Source organism: Lichenostomus cassidix, chromosome 10 (genome assembly GCF_008360975.1).
Source record: "Lichenostomus cassidix isolate B80296 chromosome 10, HeHo_3.0, whole genome shotgun sequence".
In the NCBI taxonomy this organism is placed as follows: Eukaryota; Metazoa; Chordata; class Aves; order Passeriformes; family Meliphagidae; genus Lichenostomus; species Lichenostomus cassidix.
In genome coordinates this window covers 13,554,628-13,576,049 of record NC_139491.1, presented here as the reverse complement: position 1 = coordinate 13,576,049, position 21,422 = coordinate 13,554,628, and positions in this window count along the sequence as shown.

Genomic DNA, 21,422 nt, shown 5'->3' with positions numbered 1-21,422 from the left:
CTAAGTGCACTAAGTAAATGAGAAAAGCCCATTTAAGTGTGGCCCACAGTGCAATGATTAGAGGTTTTTTGGCCTGCAACTGAATCTATAACATTGCCACTGTGAAAGAACTGATCTTGGCAATCCACCACCATCTAAACACATAAGTGCCATTTGATCAGCTTTGTTCTAGCATGGCAAGTCAAGAGGCTGACTGTCTAGGTAAAGGAATAAGGTAAAGAAACCTTGGATGGTAACAAGGAGACTACTGAAATAACCTGCAGTGGAACTAACAGTCTGTATGAATGTCAACCCACATTAAGAGTGCTCTGAAAATTCCGTTTTCAATCAGGACACTAGAAATACAGGGATCAGTAATCCACAGAAATTAAGGCCAAGGCAGCACATGGACAAATACTGTGCAGGAAAGCTGGTGTGTGGCTGGGAGCTGAGGGTTACAAAAGCTGGAAAGAGGTATCCATGGAAAGTAGCAGCTTCCAGCTTCCACTGAGTTCAACCACACAAGGAACAGCCATACCACCCCTCAGCCAGTCCACCTGGAAATCAACAGGAAAGGGAAGTGCTGCTTCACCAGAAGAAAGTTGCTGCCATTATCTCTGATCTACTTGCATACTTCACCTCTAACTTTAGAAGGAAATACCCATTTTGGACACCAAAATAAAAAACTGGCCACTCATAAAATGTTGCTGACCCCAGTAGTATAACACAGTTCCACAATGCAGTGGAGTAATTTTAGTGAAGTTGCTTGTTAAAAATATTGGGACCATACATTTCTAGTAATTGCATGATGAAAATCTTACTGCTTTTAGAGGATAGTCTGGTAAGGGCAAACTAATCAACAAAGTCAATTTAGAGGAGCAATGAGATTAGAGTTTGTGGCCTGTTATATTTCAGCCTTATTAATGATTACAATATGGAAAAAAAATCCTTTCCTAGGACTGACTAGTCACAATCTGTTGGGTGAAAGAAGGGGGAGATAGCTAAGGTTGCTCTCCTCAGTCTCTGCATTAAAAAATCTTTGTATGATCCAGCTTTTAACAGACCTTTATAACATATTAAAATAATGGTTTTAAAAGTCAGTATGAAGCCCCACTGCATATAAATGCAGACACAAGCATACATGCATATTACTGAAAGATAATTTTTTACTTCTGAATATGAGAGCCATGCTGGTAGACAAACTTCTCAAATGTCTTCCATTTCATGGTACACTTTTATGGTGGGAAGTTATTGACATCAGAAAGGAAGAATAATGGAACTGAGGTCACAGAGTTATTTACTCTGGCGGGTGGATCCCACAGCATTCCTGTATGATTCGATTGTTTTGATGACCCTCTTTTTGGGATTCTGTCACACATTACATCTGATATTTGGATCTTGGTAACTTGAAAGGGACACTGAGAGGTCTGTTTGGTTTCTGTTACCAGTGAGTTAACACAAGGTTAAAAAGCCTGTCCCTGTTCAAGCCAATGGCACAATTCCCAATGACTTCAGGAAGTTTCCAAACTCACTGTCCCAAAGTGCTAACAAGCCAAACAGAGGGAGCCACAGAGATACCAAGCTGAGCAAGGGAGACCAAAAGAATACCCAGGGAACACCCAGAGAAATCTGAGTAAATTATTGAGGGGGCGAAGGAGAAAGAACAGTTGGCATATGCAAGAGCCTTTAAAAAGCAAGCTTTAGTTTAAATTTTGCTGTCAAAAGGGAAATGTGGGAATTATTGCCTTAAAGGCTTTTGTTTAGAGTTAGGAATTGACAAACCACTGCTACATAAAGCAATAAAAGAAATAGAGCACAAAAAGCCATGTTTAGATCATAAGCAGAAATCTCATAAACACCCCAGACCTGAGATGAGCCTTCCTTCTGTTTTCAGCCCATTACTGTAAAGCTGTTAACCTTCACAGATACTGTACCATGGTCTGCCCAGCAGGAATTAATAACACAGGCCACAGTGATTGAAAAAACCAGAGCAGTGACACATTAGCAACAAGGACGTGTATGTATGGCTGTGAATAGCACAGCTCTGATCCTAGTGCAGAAGCCTAGGGCTTCATTACATTTAATTACTTCCGGCTTTAAATCAAGGCCTGCTTCAAAATGAGGGTGGCTGCTATTAAACTAAATTACTTTCCCCTCAAGCTTTTATGGAAAAGTACAGTACCAAAGGAAGACAGCTTCTATTAAAAGCAGTATGGCAAAGGTGCTGCTGCCAGTCTAGAGATGGCTTGTAACTGGGAGCAGCTCATAAACGAAGCTTTATATGGTACTTGTCTTCAATATTTTATAAGGGAGAAACATTCCTATTTGGCTCAGTTCCTTTCTGCCTGATTCTTTCTGTGGCTCCTTGTGCTGCTCTGAACTGCTGCATGACAACTGCTCCTAATGCAGAAGTCCCACATCAGCACAGTGATCCTTCCTGTGGGTTCCCCTCTCCAGGGTGGATGTAGGGAGTGCCAGCACGACACTCAGCAACACCAAACTCCCCAGAAAGAGTGCTCTGAGATGCAGGCAGGTTTGGATGGCTGTGTGGTTGAGCATACACTTGAAACATAAGCACATCAAGTGATAGAAGAGCCCTTCTCCCACAAAGGTTACAACACTTATATCCTGGACCTACCCAGATGACAGGCCCAATTAGTACTGGTTAAACACCAGTACAACAAATTAAAACCCCAGCAACAGCCCTTGGAAATAATCTGCTGTGGATGTAGCAGATTCCTAGTGGACAAGCTGAAATGAAAATGAGGGATGGGTTACTCCAATCAAACCAAATACAAACTTAATGAGAATTTACCCAAATCTTCTGACAGATTTTTTTAATCCCTGTTGTGTTGCTGGCTCTGACTCATATTCAGCATCTGCTCTCTATCCTTGATCACTATCTGAATATTTGTTCCATGCACTTAATTTCATTCTCTTTCATTTTACAGCCTGCCTGCTTCATTTGTTCATTCTTTGATTTGCCCTCACATTTTCTCAGCTTTTCATCTCTTTCTGCTTTTTTTACCCTGTCTCCTGGCTTTATTGTCTCTCTCTCTCTTTTTCTGCCTTAGCCTATACAGTCCTAAATTTCTCTTCCCTATTTCCCTGTTGCCTTCCTGTCACCATTTGTTTTCTATCACCCTGCTTTTCTGCTGGTTGATGTTGGAAATATTTCAGGAATTTGTAATTCTCAGTGTCATGAGAACCGTTATCTTTGCATTTTCACTGGTGAAAGTGCTCTCGGCATGGTGAAGATGATGAGGATGATGACGGAGCAGGCCTGGGACAGAGAGGCTTCAGATGGACTCTTCCCTGAGCCCACTTTGCCTCGGCAGTGGTTTGCTCCAGTGTGGAATGTGCAAGAGGAAGCTGGGTCCGTGGGGAGCAGGCTGGGGGCAGGGAATGTGCACTGAGAAACCTCAAATTCCACACACCAGAAACGAGTGCAGGAGAAACTGAAACACAAGAGAGAAGTAAGATGAGAGACCAGCTGGAGAAGGGTGGGGGGGAAGCGCAGGAAGAAAAATACACCCACCACCACCACACCCCAGCCTTCAAGTTTCCTTTATGCAGGTGCAGATGAGCAGCAGTACCAGCCCTTGCTAATATTCACTTGCTCTAAGCAGTAATGCTCAGAAAGTCTCAGACCTCAATCTACCCATTATTTCTTTCCCTCAGCAGGGTTAGGGGTCACCTTTAAAATAACAACTGCAAACAAAAGGCAATTACATGGAATAAAAAATGATCAGTGACTGGAAAAGCTAGCCAGTGCATGGAGTGTGGTGAGTTGTCATTGCAATAGGACAATATGCCAACTCAAAGTCACCACAGAGAGAAAAATAAATAAAAGGTTAAGCGACTGTATTCCAATACCTAGAGATGTCTCAGAAAAAGACCATCAAAGGTTAACCAACCTGCTTTGTTATTGTTTCTGCTGCGCCTGCTATTGTTATTTGTATTCTGGTATCACCAAGAGGCCTCACCAAGATCAAGGCCGTTGTGTTAGACACAAGATAAATATGCACAGGAAGAGAAAGTTCCTGTTTTAAAAACCTAAAGCTTAATGGATGAGATGAGCAAGTTGAGGAAAAACAGAGATAACGAGAAGTGAAATGACTCAAACTGAGTCACAGCAGGTCAGTCTGAGAGCCCAAATCCTATTTTTCAGAGTTGCAAGGAGCTGAATAGGAAAAAATTGGGAATATTGTGTACACTATTATGATTTTTCAAAAATGTAAGAATTCCACAGGCTCTTCCATCCTTAGTGATGGGACCCTTCTCTGTATGTGCAGGTAAAAGTTAGTTGGTGTTTGCTGTTTGCTCAGTTGGTCCTTCCCATGCCCACCATATTGTCTGGCCACCACAACAGACATGGTGTTCACTACTGTTTGCAGGTCATGTGCATGGTGATGAGATCCAGGTATGTTCAGCTAATATAAAATATCTTCATGTTGTCCAGCTGTCTTCCTTCTTCCCTTCAGTTTCAGTGCTGGCTTTACTTAAGCTCTCAGTCACAAGAGCTGTCAGAATTGTCATGCTGTTACAGAACAAGTGAGCTCAATCAGTAGCAGGACTTGAGAGCTCCTTGGACTCTGTGGTCATCCCTGCTTCAAGTTCAAATTCTCCAAACACTACTGCCAAGAGTTTGCTAAAACGCTACTCTGCATTTCAGCTCCAGCTGAAATCCAAATATTAAAGCTAGTAGCTGGCAAAGGGAAGCCACATCTCCACAATGCATTGTGCCAAACAGGAGCAGCACAGTATAATGCTCAAAAGCATTTCAAAATCCTCAGAAACATTTTGCCAAGGTGCTACAACCTGCTAATGTAAGACAGTGCAGAGATGTGCCTAACTGCCAATTGCAGACAGACCAGGATGGGGTTCTTGAAAGAAGTACTGCCTGTCACTCACCACCATCCATGCTTTTCAGAACTTCAGGACTTAAAAAAATGTAGAATAAGCCCAGAACTAATCCTGTAACAGCAGCTACTCCCAAGACTTCAGGATAGATGCACAGTGGCTGGTAATCTATCAAAGAAAATTTTTTCTCTAAATAACAGGGAAGAGTAAGCAAGCTAATATCCCTAGTGATACCTTTCCCGACTGTTAACTGGTGAGCAATGAATGGCAGGTATTGCAATATTGATTTGCCTCCTGTCTCCAAAGTGTAAAACAAAGTAGCATGTTTATCAAAAGCTGTTGAATAGTTTAAGATGGCCAACTAGAAATGACACAATAAATTACAAAACTGTGACATGGGGAGTGAGGAGAGTGTTCTGAAATCCTGAGAGAAACAAGTGAGGGGAGGTACTTCCCTCAAGTGAGCCTCTCTCAGAATGGCATATTCCTGAGGACCTGCTTCAAAGCCATTTGGGCCCAACATATAAAGATCCAAACCCAAGAATTCTCAGCACCAACCAGCTGAGAAAACAATTGGGACAACATGAAGGAGATTAAGCACTGTAGCCTATTTAAAGCTTGTAGAGGTGGTCCTTTATTCTCAGTAGTCCTCAGGCATGTCAGCATAAAATCCCTTAAACAGAGTGATCAAATTCAATGTATGTAATAAGGAGGTTCTGTTCCAAATACTTTAATTTAATTTGTGATCATTAAGCACTAGTAGTCTCAGGAGGCAAAATATAGAGGGGGAAAATCAGGAAAGGACTCAGATATGAATCAAAATATGCCTGACCATAAAAATACTTCATCATTACCTTCTAAACTTTTGAAAAAAATGTTGAAAATATCAGAAGGGAACTGCTATCTCAGATGGTGTTCAAAATATGACATAGTTAAGCAGATGTGGCCTCATCAGACGTGAAAATTTACAGAAAATTATCTATGGTTTATTGTGGATCACAAACTGAATAAGAGTCATCCATGTTATGCTGTTGCAAAAAAATGCAAACACATGAGGACAGAAACAGAAGCACAAGCAAGAAGACAGAGTACAGTTGTAGGTTAGAGACTGTGAAGTTCAAATAATGAGGCTGACCAGGGATTCTGACAGCACATTCACTGAAAATTCAATGAGCCAGAGGTATGCAACCTCATGAAAACACTCTAGAAAGTGACTGGGGGTGGGCAGGTTTGGAACAGTAACAACCTCTGGACATGTAAAAGGCTATACAAAAAGGACTGGAAGAGTCTGACCTCCATAAATTTAAACTGTGGCAATGAAAGTTCAGATTAAGCATTAGGAAAAGCATTTTTAATGTTAAATATTATACTGGACTTGATCACCAGAAAAACTGTGATGTCTTCATCACTGGAACCCTTTAAGAATAGTTAAACAAACACTTTTTGGAATGACTGACATAGAGTGCCTCACTCCTTTGGGCAAGGAGACAGACTGGATGTTTGTTCAGCATAATGGTTTTTCACATTTTCCATTGCAATTGGTCACCTGGAAGAGAATTCACTTTTCTGGACAAGGAAACATCACCAGAATTCTGGCCATGCTCATGTTCAAATGCCCCAGTTGTCAGACATTCACATTAGAGAATGGGTTTGGCAGAGTGAAAAAGGGAAGCTATCAACATGTCTTGAATGGTAATCTGGAGTCTGAAAAACAGAAAATCAATTCAACAATGAAGGACAGAAGGCATTTGGCTGTGTCCTCAAATCACTTCCCATTCTGAGAAATCACAGTCATAATTTTCTGTGCAACTGACACAGTTTTCAAATACTGAGGCCACCTTCATATTACCTGAGGTACTATCTCCTTTCATGTTGTCAGATGCAAAATTACTCTTGATTTTTCCTGTGGAAAAGAGAGGGTAAGGGCTCTCCCCACAAGGTTTATGGGCAAAAACAAGAAAAAGAGGTTGACAGGATTTTTAAACCAATGATCTTGATTAGCTCTCATGTTAGGTTCAAAACATTATCTTCCTTGTTCAACACATCAATCTGTTTGACTTTTGTAACAAAAATACAGTCAGACCTGTGCATATTACATTTCAGAAAAGTTGGGGTTTTTTTTTGAAACATCTGTTTGGAAGTGTTAAGGTTCTGCTGAAAAACCTCACACAGATGTGGGCAGCATGCCATATTCTGAACAACAATAGAATCTCCAAGCATCCTCCCAGGACATGCTCAAATAAAATTCCCAAAGAAGAATGAAATCAAAGTTTTTTAACCCAAAATTTCTTTTGCTAAGCTGCACACGGTGCCACATCTGTCCACTTGCACAGAAGACCAAAGACCAAGTGAGCTGCCAGTTTCTGGCAGTGCCAGGTATTGCACCATTGCATTTAATCCCATTTACATGATCCCACAGTATGTTTTCCGCTAGCCCATGTCTACTGTGCCCTAGCACATTAGTCAAAGCAGAAAAAAATGGAGGGAAAAAACACCACAGAACTCAGAGAGCAGTTAAGGTTTTCTTATTTCTTCCCCTTTTGCCATTGCTGTACACTCTATGTGCTGAATATCTGCCAGGACTCTCCGCCCAAACTTAGTGCTCTCAATTCACCCATGTTTTTCAACACTTCTCTTGGGTTTCTCATCCCATTGTTTCTTTCAAATTTCATTTTCTTTTCTCTCTTATTCTCTAGCTTTCTTTACTTTCCCCCTCTGTTTTTCACAGTCCCTCTCACCCCTGCAGGAAAGAAAGAAAAAAAAGAAAGGAATGAAATGAACTGCATTTTAACAATCAGAATAACAGCGAAACAATGCTCTTGAGATCCCATCTGTTGCCAACACATCTCCCAAGACAGCAAATGATGGGCATTCCTTGCTAAATAAAGAGAATTTCCCACACCCATTAAAGATCTACACAGCAAAGACTGTTGCTTAAGTATTTACTTTTTATGGCATACAAGAAAACTACCTGGAATTGTAAATACCAATGACATATTGTTCACATCTCTACCAAACATGTGGTCAGTGGCCATATGGATAACTTCTGGGTGTGAAATGTCCTTTCTCTTTTTTACAGTGCTGCAATATCCTTGTGCCAGAAGCTTTTTTAAAAGTTTAATTGCATAATTCTACCTCCGGTGCATGAAGTTAAATTCTATTTACAAACAAAACCCAAATTCCTTCCTACCCCAAAAATCTACCAAAGCAAACTGACTCAGTTCCTACATCCTACCTAATAAAGAACTGCCTTTTCTTTTTTTATTCAATTCATTCAAACTTTCTCTGATTAGGATTTCACAAATCTTGATTTGAAACAGAAACATTTATGCACACCATTTATATACTCCATCTGATTCACAGAGAATAGCAATGATTTAGATTATGATTGCCCTGGATTTATAAAGTGGACTTAACAAAAACAGCAGCACTGGCATAATACTTCTCAAAGTTATACAGCTGACTAAGGCCTTAAATGGGAGCATAGCAAAGCTACAGCAGAGCATGTTTAAAGTGTCATTTCTCATTAACTTGATAATGAACTTCATTAAAAAGGGAAAGTGACAGACTCTTTGAGAGATATGGTGCGAGCTCTTAAGAATTTTCTGGGGAGTTGCCTTGCCATCCCTACTGTTTCAGCTTTAGGTCTGCACTCCAAAGAAATGCGATTTCCATATGGTTAAGCAAATGTTTCTCACTAGCGTATCTCCCAACCCAAGTTATTTTGTATCTCCTTTTTCATTAGAGTTGTATCCCAGATGGTGCTTCACAACAATAGGTGTTACTGTGAAAATACTGAGGCTTCAGAAATGTAAAACCACTAGAGAAAATCTGAGGCAAGGAAGGAAAAAAAAATGGTGCAAATCAATATCACTTTATCACAGCACAGCATCAGTGCTGAAAGACTTTTTGAAAATGGATGGAAATCCATGATCCAGAGAAATTATGTAAAGAAAAGGCAAATATGGAAGAGTGTAAGAGCAGGTAACAAGTGCCTCTATTAGTTGAAGAGACAAAAGGAGACAAAGATGAACCCAAGTGATTTTAAAATCAAGCAATGCTTTTTTAAAGCAGCCTGTGAGATGAGTGGGGAACCCTTTGAGTTGTTTGAGGACATGGCTATGGTCTCTTGCAGATAAATTAATCTACACAGCACTGCTCTGAATAAGCTAGAACCTGGAGGAGGGAAAGCATGGACAACCACAAGAAAAGAAACTGCATTAGGAAAGGTGGAGAGACAAAACCAACCACAGAGAGGATTGTGACTAAAGCAAATTCAAACCCTGATATACATGTTTGATGTTTTAGAGATGTGATTGATGTGGTGAGGAGGAATTATTCAGTGTTCAAGCAGAAGGCCAAATTTCAAGGTAGGGGAAGTAACCAAAAGATCTGAGCAGAGAAGGGAGGCAGATGATATGGAGTCATGTTAAGGAAGTTGCTCTGCTTTTGCAAGATATTAAGCTGAAGAAATTAGGCAAAAGATATTTAGTGAAGGTTCTGATTAGGATGAAAACAATGACAATGTAAGACACAGATCACAGGCAAGGATAGCATCTTTTATTATATATAAATGATGTAGACCTTATTGATGTAATTGAAAAATAAAGCCTTTCAAATAGAGAATTTCCCCTTTGCATTCCATACAAATACAACACAAACCATGTTTTGCAGTAACTAAAGTTAAGATGTGTGAGAAAATCAGGGAAAAGACAGAGGCCTAGACTACATAAAGGTACATGCCTTAGCAGGAAGCATTGCCATTACATGCAGAAGGGAAGGGGAGACAGCAGTCTGGATAATGTACATAAAACCTTGGAAGGAGGAGGACAGCTGAAACAGTTCAGGGGGGTGAACGTATTTGAAAGCAGAATATATGCACTGCCATTATCTTCCATATAACAAAATCCTTCATTGAAAATTAAGGATGATAAAAAAAAGATATGTGCCAAACTATAATGTATTTCTCCAGCTGAGTACAAACATCTCTGAAAGCTCAAGGTTTGATCCTTATATCCAGAAAATGCCATTTCCAAAGAATGTTCTCTCTCTGCAGTGATAGAATATCACAGATAGAATATTGCTGAATTGATCATCTGGTGCTGTGATAAACTATTTTGGAAATATAGTCTTTCAAGAAGTAATATAAAACCTAGCTTCTGCCTACACAGAATATGCTGGGTTTAGTAATCCATTACTCAGCAAGTGCGCAAACTGCTCGTGTGTCTTCTGTGTGTGAAAATAACCACAGCCAGAAGTAAAAAGTCTGAGTTTCCTCATAAGAGGCGGAAACAGGGAAAACATGTCAGGAGGAAATGATCACACCTGTTTAGCAATGCCTGACTGATAAAATGGTGTGAACACATTTGTAAACGAGCTAAAATGCCTCAAGGATTACATATTGTGGTTACATTTATGCTTCCTTGTCTATTCTGGCAAAGTAACAGTCTCTCACATTTCTAAAATACTGCCATAAAGACGCAGGAAGCACATGCAGCAGGTACAGCTTCATATTCTTTCCCAGTTGGAATTTGTTAAATCACTTTTGCCTTTTCCCTTTTCCATTCCATGTCCCCTTTCACTTATTCATCTTGAGGTCTGTTCCCTTATCTGGCCACGGCTGTGGAACGGATTCATACCACGCTGCACATGCAAACAGTCACTCTCATATTCAAAACAAGGACAGTGACATTTTCCTACAGTTTGTTGGGTGGGCAGAGCAGGAATATATTCTATAAACAATTCTGAAGGATTATAAATAGTGTCTGCTTCTGTCTGTGTGACAGATCTCAAATCAGCAAGAACCAGTTAGCCTTATGCTTTCCATCTCTTCTCTCTCTGTGAGATAAAGAAATCCACAACCAATTTGCTACTTGAAAAGAGGAAAGCCCGTAAGGAGTACAATTCTCTCCCAGATGATGAGGGCTGAATTCACAGCCTTCACTCTTTAGCATCATTAATACTACCTCAATTATGTTTGATGATGATGAAGATATAATTAGTATAAAGATCCATTATGTTTTATTGATGTTAATTGTATGTTGATTATAAATGGGACAGGATGTATTTACATGAGCTTCACTACTCGAGGAAGGTTGTGAAATCAGAGTCCAATCCTGCACCAAGAATAAAACCTGCACCTTCTATAATTGTAATAGTATCCAGATGTTCCTCTGTAACATGAATGCAGGTGGTGAAAGCAGTAAACTGGTACGGAGCAGATGTGCTCTTAGCACAGGTGGGACTTGCTCCCAGTGCTACAGTGAATTTTGCACTCACTGACGTAACAAAAGAAGAGTCCAGAAGATAGAAATGTAATGTAAAAAGAGAATTAAAAATCTAAAAAATAGTTTCCATTTTGGTGGTGCACCTTGATTGTTGAGATTTTAGAAAATCTAACAAGCAGAGTAAACAGGGAATTTTTTAAAAACTGAAACAAAAATCCAAAGTGGCCAGCAATGAAGCATGCTCAGGTACAGAAACCTTGGAGGGTGTAGCACTTCACACTTCGCAGGATGTGCATAATGTGCATCAGTTGCAGAGATTGTTTCTGCCTCATACCACACAGATAATCACTACTATCATGTTTTGGCTTCACATTAATCAGCTGACACTTGAGAATTAGGCTTTTCTTTACTGTTCTTTTGTGGTAGATATGGGAAGACTGATTTGACTTTGTCAGCAAGCTGGGCCAACCAGCTTCATTCCAATTAACTTTTCAGACTGCATCTAAATAAGCCTAACAAGTCTTCACTGTCATGTAGAACAGACTTTCTGAAATTTTACATAAAGGCTGAACGCTATTTGCACTTCTCTGTCATTATATAACACCTACTCCCAAAATACATGCACCATTTAGGCCCCCTCTGTGCTAGGTGTCAAACCAATCTGTACCAGTCTAAACAAGGATAATCTGTGCCCCAAAAGTATGTACACTGAAAAACAGTCCACTGGATATGAAGAGACAAAATGCACTTGGAAAGTGAGAACATAATCCTCACCTGGATAGGATTGCAATGGCCATGTTCTCTGTAGGTATATAAGTGAGGGAAAGTTCCAGAGAGGGTGTAGAAGGGATGGAAAGAGTCATTGTTGGGGATGTTATGTTGTGCTTGCCATGTGTCAAAGGCAGCACAGGAGTATATTCAACAAGTTATGCTGTTAAGGATCTAGATGCCAGAGACAGAATTTGGCCTCTGGATACAGAAAGGCTAGGCTGCAAGGGACTGGGAAAAAGAAACCTGAGATGGATGGAAGGATGTCCTGGATTACCTGAAGGATAAGAAAGCAGCCCCACAACAGCACTCTGAGTGGATATAACAGTGCAAGCCTATGGGGGGCAGAAACAGAGGGAAGAAAACACCACACAGTAAATTAGGACAGTATGCCAGCACAGTGTCCTTGGCCTGCAAAGCACTCTCAATAAACTGCAATTGTTCGGTCACCAATGCACAGATTTATGTTGGGTTAGTTTTCATTATCTCCATGTCATTATTTATGCTCCATGCTCAGGGACACCACCCAAAATAGGTGGTTTATAGGCAAATAATAAAGAGCCTGGTTCCTATCCCAGGGAGTTTGCAGTCTAGACAAAAACATCTCTGCTGTTCCTAATCATATCAAGCTGAATCTGGCCATTCACATTTGGAGCCCAGATGAGAGTAAGATTTCTAAGGCATGCCCCATGACTACTTCCCCTCTGTGAGTTGAGTAATCAAGTTATAAACCATACCATGATGGGCTGGGCAATTAAACATTCTCTAGCTCATCTGAGGAGATTGCTATGGTAACAATTTCTATACCAGCTCTATTGTTGGTCCCATTTCTTCTTCTTTATTTAGTAACAGTCATTCTTTATCTCAAACAAGGTGGTTATCCTACAGCAGCAGACATACACAGTGTAAGAATACTGCTATATAAGGAAAATATAATGGCTATGATTATGTCTGGACCAGAGAGAGAAAAATATAACATACCTAAATTGTGATAATAATTCCCTGTATGATGAGAAGCTTTCTGATGGTATGCTGAAAAAATTAACAGTTAGATAGCATATACTTCCTTCAGCAACCTCCAAACAAGCACTTTAGGGGACAATCACAGGACAGCAAGTGCTCTTCCAGACTGCAGCACATAATTGCTGATAGGATCTAATAGCTTCATGGCTGCAAGATACCTTACAATGGCTGCAGTGCACTGTGGCCACTTCTAAGTCAGCTTTAAATTAGCCAACAGGAATACCAATCACTGGTCAATAGTTAGCTACTTTAAGACTTCCAGACTTGGCCCACACATTAAGATTCATCCCATTCAGAGATGAAGGAAACCATCTGGGGCAGAAGCATGGTTATCATGGAATTGATGCACAGCAATGCCACACAATAGGATCAGAAGGTATAATGATATATATAAATGTCAATAAAATACATAAATAAATAAAATAAAATACATAATATGTATATTTGAAACACCCTATAGGGGTGTTTCAAATAGCACAAAATAGGCTGATTATAAACTTAAGTAGAAATAATTCCCTTAACAGTTTGGACAAAGTAATTCTGTAAAGGGGATAAATCCTAACATTACATCTCATCCAAGGGACAAGTAGAAAAAATGGTTATGTTTTGAAGTTTGAAAGACCACTATTTTTACATTTTCCACTGTACTCACCTTTACCATGAGCACAAAGCACATTTAATGGAACTAAAGTTCTTATGTATGTCTATAATATATCAGCTTATCTTACTGAGAGGAATAAACATCACTGTCTAAAGGTATTGTTCATAAACTATTCCTATCATTTCAATTTTCCCACCACCAGCAGAAGTCAGCTCACAAGAGGAAGGTCCATTCCAATGTGTAAGTTTGGTGTGGGAGTTTAAATCCCATTATGGGACAAAACTGACAGCTGTAAAGGCTTAGGTGTTTCTTCCCTTTCTTACTTTTGAATTAAGAGAAAGGTCAGATTTTAAAAGAGTTTGGCGTCTCAGAAAAGTGAGACAATTCAAGCACGAACAAACAACTAGGAAAAGGCAAAAAATTGCTCTGCTTTGAGATTTGCGGATGGACAGAACTGTGCAGAACTATTATGATGGAAGAGAGAAGAGGAAATTACTCCTGTCTGTTCTAAGCATCAAAAATTTCACCTTGCCAAAAGAATCAGTCCCTGAAAAAGGATATATTCTGCATGTATACTTGTCAGTAAGTTTAGTTGACATAGTGTGGGTGTGATAAATCATCTGGCCCTAAAGAAAATGGATACTCAAGATTCGACTCACCTCTGTGTAATAGCATGCAGATTTGTGATAGGAGTGAACCAGCAACAGCAATGCACTGATTTGCAGGAACCTAAATACCACTGGTCCATCATAAAAATGAAGGATGGCTGAATCTCAAATGATTCTGTTAACTACAGCAGACTGCAATACTTGAAATATCACTGAAATTCTAGCCTTGAAAGTAAGTTTCCAGTAGCATGAGGACCTAGGTCCTCTCTATGTGAAAGACTACAGCTAATAACTCTAGTCATGCTTTGCAGTTCTCACCTATAAGGCAGCCATAAAAGCCAGAATTACATTAAAATCTTGGGATAGAAGCTGTCGATAGTTTCATAAAGACATAAATGGTTCCCACATAGGTTTGATTTGACTTGGAACAATTATTACAGTGCAAAACCTGAGACAGTTTGGTTCAAGAATGCTGGGACTCAAAGAGACTTATTTCACGTGTTATAATCACATCATACATATGAAACAGCCTTTTACTGGAGTTTTGTTTCCATCATGGCTAGATGTGACCTCTGTTGCACTGAAAGATATTTACAGCATTAATTAATTACTATATTACAGTATTTTTCATCCTTGTTACTGCATTGACATTGACTGCCTGTCTAAAATAAGCACTAAAAGCAGAGCACAGCTACACAGACTCTACTCTTCTTATCCAGACAAAAATTATGTAAAGGATACGAATATGGCAGGAATTTTATGAGCTTGAGTATCACCTCATTTCACAATTGCTTTCCAGAATTATTTTGGTTATGTTTATATTTTACAGCCAAAGCTTCAGGTACTTCTATGGAGAATGGTGCCTTTGTGTCACTGCACCTGTTGTGAATTTTGCTTTTATTTTGGGGGGGGAAAGGATGGTTTTTAACACTTAGTCGGCTTCATGCCAACAATACCAATGAAATCTTGGGGGAATGTAGGGAAGACACTATGAAAAAGACTGGTGAAAGTGGAGAATACCTAAAGGGATGCTGTTTGGATGTATGTGCTTCCTTCAATTGTTCCAACTCTGTCTCTTTAGTGTTGCCACCTATCCCTCTACTTATCATTTATATTTCACATGGGCTTTTTTTCAGTTACAGCTGCTGTTCCTCCTTATAAAAGGTATATTAATAAAAGGGAAATGCCAAATCCCTGCTGTCTTCTGACTGAGGTGCATTTTTCAGAATATAAACAGCTGGAGTTTTTAAGCTCTGTGTTCTGCATTATATGTGGCTGGGAGATGAGGGAATGAGAGGGAAACCACATTTAATTTACTGTTAAGTTTTTATACCTAGAAGAACCTAGGGAAAAAAATTAGAATAGCCTTAATTGTGGCATGTAAAAGCTGATACCCATTGTGTCACATGCAGTTATTACTGAGTAAAGGTCACAGTGTCAAATAGCACCACATTACCACATTGCTTGATATTCTAAGTATGGACAACATACTAAGCAATGCTTGTCAGTATACATTTAAGCAATTTATACCATGGATATGGTATATGTTTGATCAAAAAAGAATTAGCATCAATTGTGAGGACTCATTATAGCGACTTTTGAAACAGTAACTTTTTCTCACAAGTTACTTATAACAAATTGAAATGTAATTGAGAGTTAAGTTTCTCTCAGGAGAATCCATATACTAAAGTAGTAAAATCAGCCATACTCAAATTCTTTCCTTACTGCAACATACATGGGGTTTCAATTTAAGGAAGGGAATGTTTTTGTATAGACTCAGTTATGTTATTTGATGCTTGTACCATTTGATGCATCTATGATTTTCACAAAAGGAAGGATCATGGTGTTACTAAGAATCTGAATGCTAATAACCAATACAGAAAAATGTCAGTGGGCATGAAAGACAGAGCAGAATTTCTGTTCTGTTAGAAATGCTTGTCCCAGCCAATCTCGCCTTACTAAAAGACTGGGCCTTCCCTTGTAGTGCCTCCAAGATGTTAGCCTGTTCTTCCCTTCTCTCATACCCTTTTTAGGGGCATGAACTGCAGATTATCACACTCTGCTCTCAGCTGTCCTCATATGAGCAGCACCTTATCCCACCCTGAGCCTTTGAAAAGAAGAATGCACAGTACCAGCAGAAGTGGGGAAAAGGGAAAAGAATCTACTTCTCACTTCAACCATCTTCCCACTGCCAGAGCTTGGAGATGTGATCTCTTGGGCAGAGACAGCAGAGGCACAATGGGGCCTCACTTTGCTGAGCATCACCAACCTGGGGCTCACAGAGCACAGCACCTGGCTGGGCACAACACAAATATCATGGAATCAGCCCCAAGTTACACTTTTCTTTGGTTCTGCTTCCATCAGGAATCACTACATTACCCAGTGGGTCAGTCTCAGCCATTATTTCTGCACTTGGAGCTAATTTTAAATAAAACACAGTTTACATGCATGTTAAGGTGCTTCTATTAAACAAGCTCCTTTCGAGAATGGGGGCTAAAATGTGTAGGCATACCTGAATTGTAGCTCTAATACACTTATCCAAAGGGCTCATTCATCACTGCTATGTACAGAAAATGCTTTAGAATTTTTATATTAAGAATTTCAGAATGCTTGGTAGAACCAGAAACAGTGCATCCCAGAAATTTCTGTAGAGAGTACGTTTGCTGCAATACAAGTGATAAAACTACTACCAACAGCCAAGTTTCCTTCCAACTTTTCATTTCTGAGTAATTTCTGCAATGAAGACAGAAGTGTAATAGACATGAAGGAATGTGGCAATCCATTTGTTTTATTTCTATGAAATTATTGCTGATTGCAGGTTTGGAGGATGTGTGGGTGAAGTTTGCTGATTTATTTCAGTTTGGTCAGGAATGCTTTTTTAAAACACCTTTAACCTTTTTCTTCCAAACAGTTAATTTGGGTCACTACTTTTGCACTGAAGCTTTGATTGTTAGAGGAAATACTTCTGCATACTTTTGCTCTGCTGTAAGAGAGGCAATATATTTTGGGCCATATGCCAACAGGTTTTAACCACAAACTTAGGGAAAGGAGACAGATTAGATTGTTGTGGTCTCATAATCAGGGTTTCTCTGTACTCTTTTCTTGCTAAGAGCAAGTATTCCATCAGGAAAGTGGGTCTGTGTCATACAGATGGCATATCCACAGTAACAGGGCAAACTAAACCCACTCAGCTGCATTCCTCTAGTCTCTGATAAGCATTCTATAGTAATTTTATCATAGAACTTCTTTAAAGTGTCCAGCCAAATAATATTCTTTAAGATCTTCAGTGAATTTTCAACTATATTTCAGTACGCAAGAATCTTATTCAATAAAGGGTGGTATCAAAGACCTGGAGGTTTTTGATGATGAGGAAGAGCCCAATTTCTAATCATTAATTTACAAACACTGTTCCTTTTAAGAGCCGGTGGTCAAAGAAAAAAAAAAAAAAAGAAACAAGATCTATTTGGTCACAGCATCTATCAGCCTGCCATTGCATGTTTGCCTCCACTAACAAACTTTCTAATTGTTTGGGCAATCCAGACAGATCAAATAGATGTTTCATCAGCTTGTCATGGAGACTACTCAACCATTTAATAATTCTCCCTGATACTTTCCTGATACTACTGGTTAAAGTTTTGTCTTTCCTAAAGCCTTCCCTTTCTGTGAAACAGTCAGTGATTGAGCACTTTTACGCTGTGTGTTCTTTTATTCCACCTTAACTCCTGAGCACTGCTGGTGCCAGAGCAGGATCAGTCGATGTGGTGACTTGCCCAGTTAGCATCTGGTCCAGATCTGAGAGTATGTGAATGCCCTGGTCGAGAAAATGTATGAACACAGTGGGTGTTCCAGGGAGTTGAAAATGAAGGGTGAGCTGTGCACCCCAGAGGTGGGAACTCCAGAATTTTTAAAATACCTAGCAGGCAAACCATATGCACAGTTTTTGTGATACAGCAGCTGGGGAGGGACATTTCTCTGTTATACTGACACTAGGATAAAAACATACTGCAAACCTTGACTGCTGCACATTCCATCTTTACTTGAAATGCAAACATGCAAGTGAAAACACAGCCTGCTGTCACACTGCTGCAGCTGAGAGCAAAGCAAATTATTTTTTGGACAAAACAATTGACAACAGGTAGAACATGAACCTTCAAATACACTGATGCATCTTTATGAGCAGGGAATATCCAAGAAGTTCCATTTTGTATCCTAGTGACCAAAATTTCTAATTATGATACTGCTTTTCTCAGGGGGTGGGGGGTGGATCTAAACATATTTCAGGTTGAAAGAGATTTGGGTTTGTAATTTTGAATTGCTTAGAGAATTGTAATGGAATGTACAGAAGCAGCAGCAGCAGACCGAAGGCTTTAATATTGAAATAGCTTCCTGTATAAATAAAACCTAGGTTTATGTCCATGTTTTCCAAAACCATGGTAGTGCAGTGCTGGCCCTATGCTAAAAATCTCACAATTAAGCCTGAAGCTGATTTGCAGAACAGAAACCCTTGCAAAGTATTTTTTCCTCAGATCTCATTTAGTGCCTCTGTTGCATAGAAGACTTGTTAATAAGGAATGAGTCTCACTAAGTTGCAGAAAGAACCTCTTTCTGCTAAGGAACAACGATGAGCACCTACATGAGACAGTAACTTCAACTTTTGTTTAACATGCCCATAACAAATGCATGACTGAGGAGGCTGCTTGTGGCAGGGGGAGGCAGGAGGGAAATGCAGAGCTAGCAAGACAAATAACTTAAATCAGCTTCCCACCTTAAAAAAACCCATCAGGTCACAATTTAAGTTTCTATGTGAAAAGTAGCCTTGTAATGCTGCCACATGAAAAAGGAGGGTTGGAGAGCTTTGACCTGCAAATTAAGTTAATTTCTACCCAATTCATAATCACAAGGGTTACTTCAGGAGCAGAAGAAAACCAATAGCAGTTTCTTGTCCCAAGTATGAAGTTCTGACAGTCACTTAACTTCTCTTTCTGTAATAACTGCCATTCACACACCTTCATTTGATGATACAAATATATATAGTACAGATGGGCATGATGTAACTGAAGTATGAATAAGCAGTCCCAAACTAATGAACATAGCAGTAAATTAAGAGCAGTCTCCTCAGGAGGTACTACCATCACTAATGCATTTTGGTTGGCTTTAAGTATAAGGAACACAACTGAACACAGTGGATCCCACATGAAAAGGAAAACCCAGTGATCATCTTCAGACAGGATCAGACAAACTGCTTCATATTTAACTATTTTCATCCTGCCCTTGTTTACCCATCCTGAAAGTCACCCTGGCATAGATTCTCTTCAAGAGAGGACACATGATGGAGACACATCTCACCAAGGGTTAAAGCACTATTGCTGGTCAGCTTTAAAGAGGTAGAGGATAATCTGAATCACTACAGATTAGAAAACTTTTCTTCCACACTGAGCAAGGGATTTGACACTCCAAGAGGCAACCTAATGGTATGGACAGATAAAAATGATAGAGGGGAGAACAAGCTGACTTTTGTAAATAGAACTTTTCACAAGGCACTAGAAAATACTCCTCAGGACTCTTGGCTGTCATGTAAAAAGACAAAAGATTCTTTCCTTTTAAAGGGAGAAAGAAAAAGTACATGTTAAATGGCCATTTTGCACCAGAAGTTGCAGCAGAAGCTGATCCCAGGCAGCTGGGACCAGTACCATTCAATCTATTCCCAAATGATGCAGAGAAGTGCAAGAACATGCAGTATTCAGCCTAAACAAAAGGAAAAATAACTATGAAGAGCTGTAAAAACTATTTGTGACATGCTATTGAATGAGGAAATAAAATAACAGGAGAAATTCAGTGTGGGTAAGTGCAAGGCAATGCAGAAAAATTAAAACCAACCTTAATTATACATGTTAATCAATAGCATCCATAATAGTTATTGCCTCTCAGTCACTGTTTTTCAAAACCTGTTCATATCAAATCAATGCTCAATAAGAATTTCAAAAAAGGGATTGGTCATCAGGAACAAAAATGAGAATAAAAAAGGATCAATCATAACTCAGAAAGTATTACATGTGCAGCCTAAATGGACAATCTTGAGAATGATTATTAATTAGTTACATAGATCAGGGTAAAAATGGGCATTAACTTATTCTTAGGAAGATAACAGATTATGACAAAGAAAGAAATAATTGGACTGTAATGATGGCAATTATCCATGCTGGCAAAATAGCAGCTCTGACTGTTCTCCCACATTCTCCTTTTAGGCCCAACACTGTAACTTGTGGCAAACAAAGTCCCTACAAAATTTACTGTAACCCTTTTACCCCAAATGAGAGCTACTGCACAAACTTCTAAGTATACTAAGCCATTCAAAGCAAGAAGTATTATGAAAAAAAACAAAACTTGGTAGGACTAGTGGATTTATTTTATTGTGTTCCAAAACAGGTTAATTCCTATAACCATTTCAGTGCAAAAATGAAGAACAATTTCTCTAGCCATTCTTTACTGAACTGTGGTAGAGATATTTAAAATTGTTAATGGGGATGTACTCCTCTGCAGTTATTGCTATTCTGTATCTCCTACCCCTCAAGCAATGATATAAATATATTTTCAGCTTCTTATTCCCTTCCCCAGATAATTTATCCCTTGACAAAGCCTTGCTGCAGACAAATGGTGCCTTCCAGACCTCCTCAGAGCATCAGTCTAAGTGAGTGTATTTTGCTATCAGTGTTTAGCATATTGATTAACTTGTTTTCAGATAAAAGCTGTGAAGGAGAAGATGCTTCTTTCTTCTGTTCCTCAGCAGGGATCTCAGCAGTTTCTCATCACCTCCAGACTACATGCTGAATAGAAGTGTGGGGCCAGGTTGTCTGCAAACACCAACAGCTGTGTTTGGTGTAGCCAGCAGCCCAAGCACATGTCATCTCAGCACTGCCCTCCAGATATGCTATTTACTCCAAGTGGGATAAACACCAGAAAAAAAGAAGCTTATGGGAGAAGTTCTATACAACACAGTAGGAAATCTTATTGTTGTCATTCTCTGCTCTTCAGATATGCTGTGAGCTTGATACTACTAATATTCCATCTAGACTATCCATCAAAAACCATACAAAACCTACAAGGAGAAATGAGGTTTGACTTGTCATTCTCTGGTATGTGTGTAGGTTTTCAAGAGCCTTTTTTAGAGAAATGCATAAATTGTACTCCTACCCTATTCTAAAGGCTCCTCAGAAAGAAATGGGAAATCCAGGATTCAGAGTGATACAAAATATCAGTCATGAAGAGCATTTTCTTGTCTCATTTCTCATTTTAGTGATAGACATGGCCCTGCTTTCCAGTCTTTACCACAGATACAATCTGGTAACTGTTCTT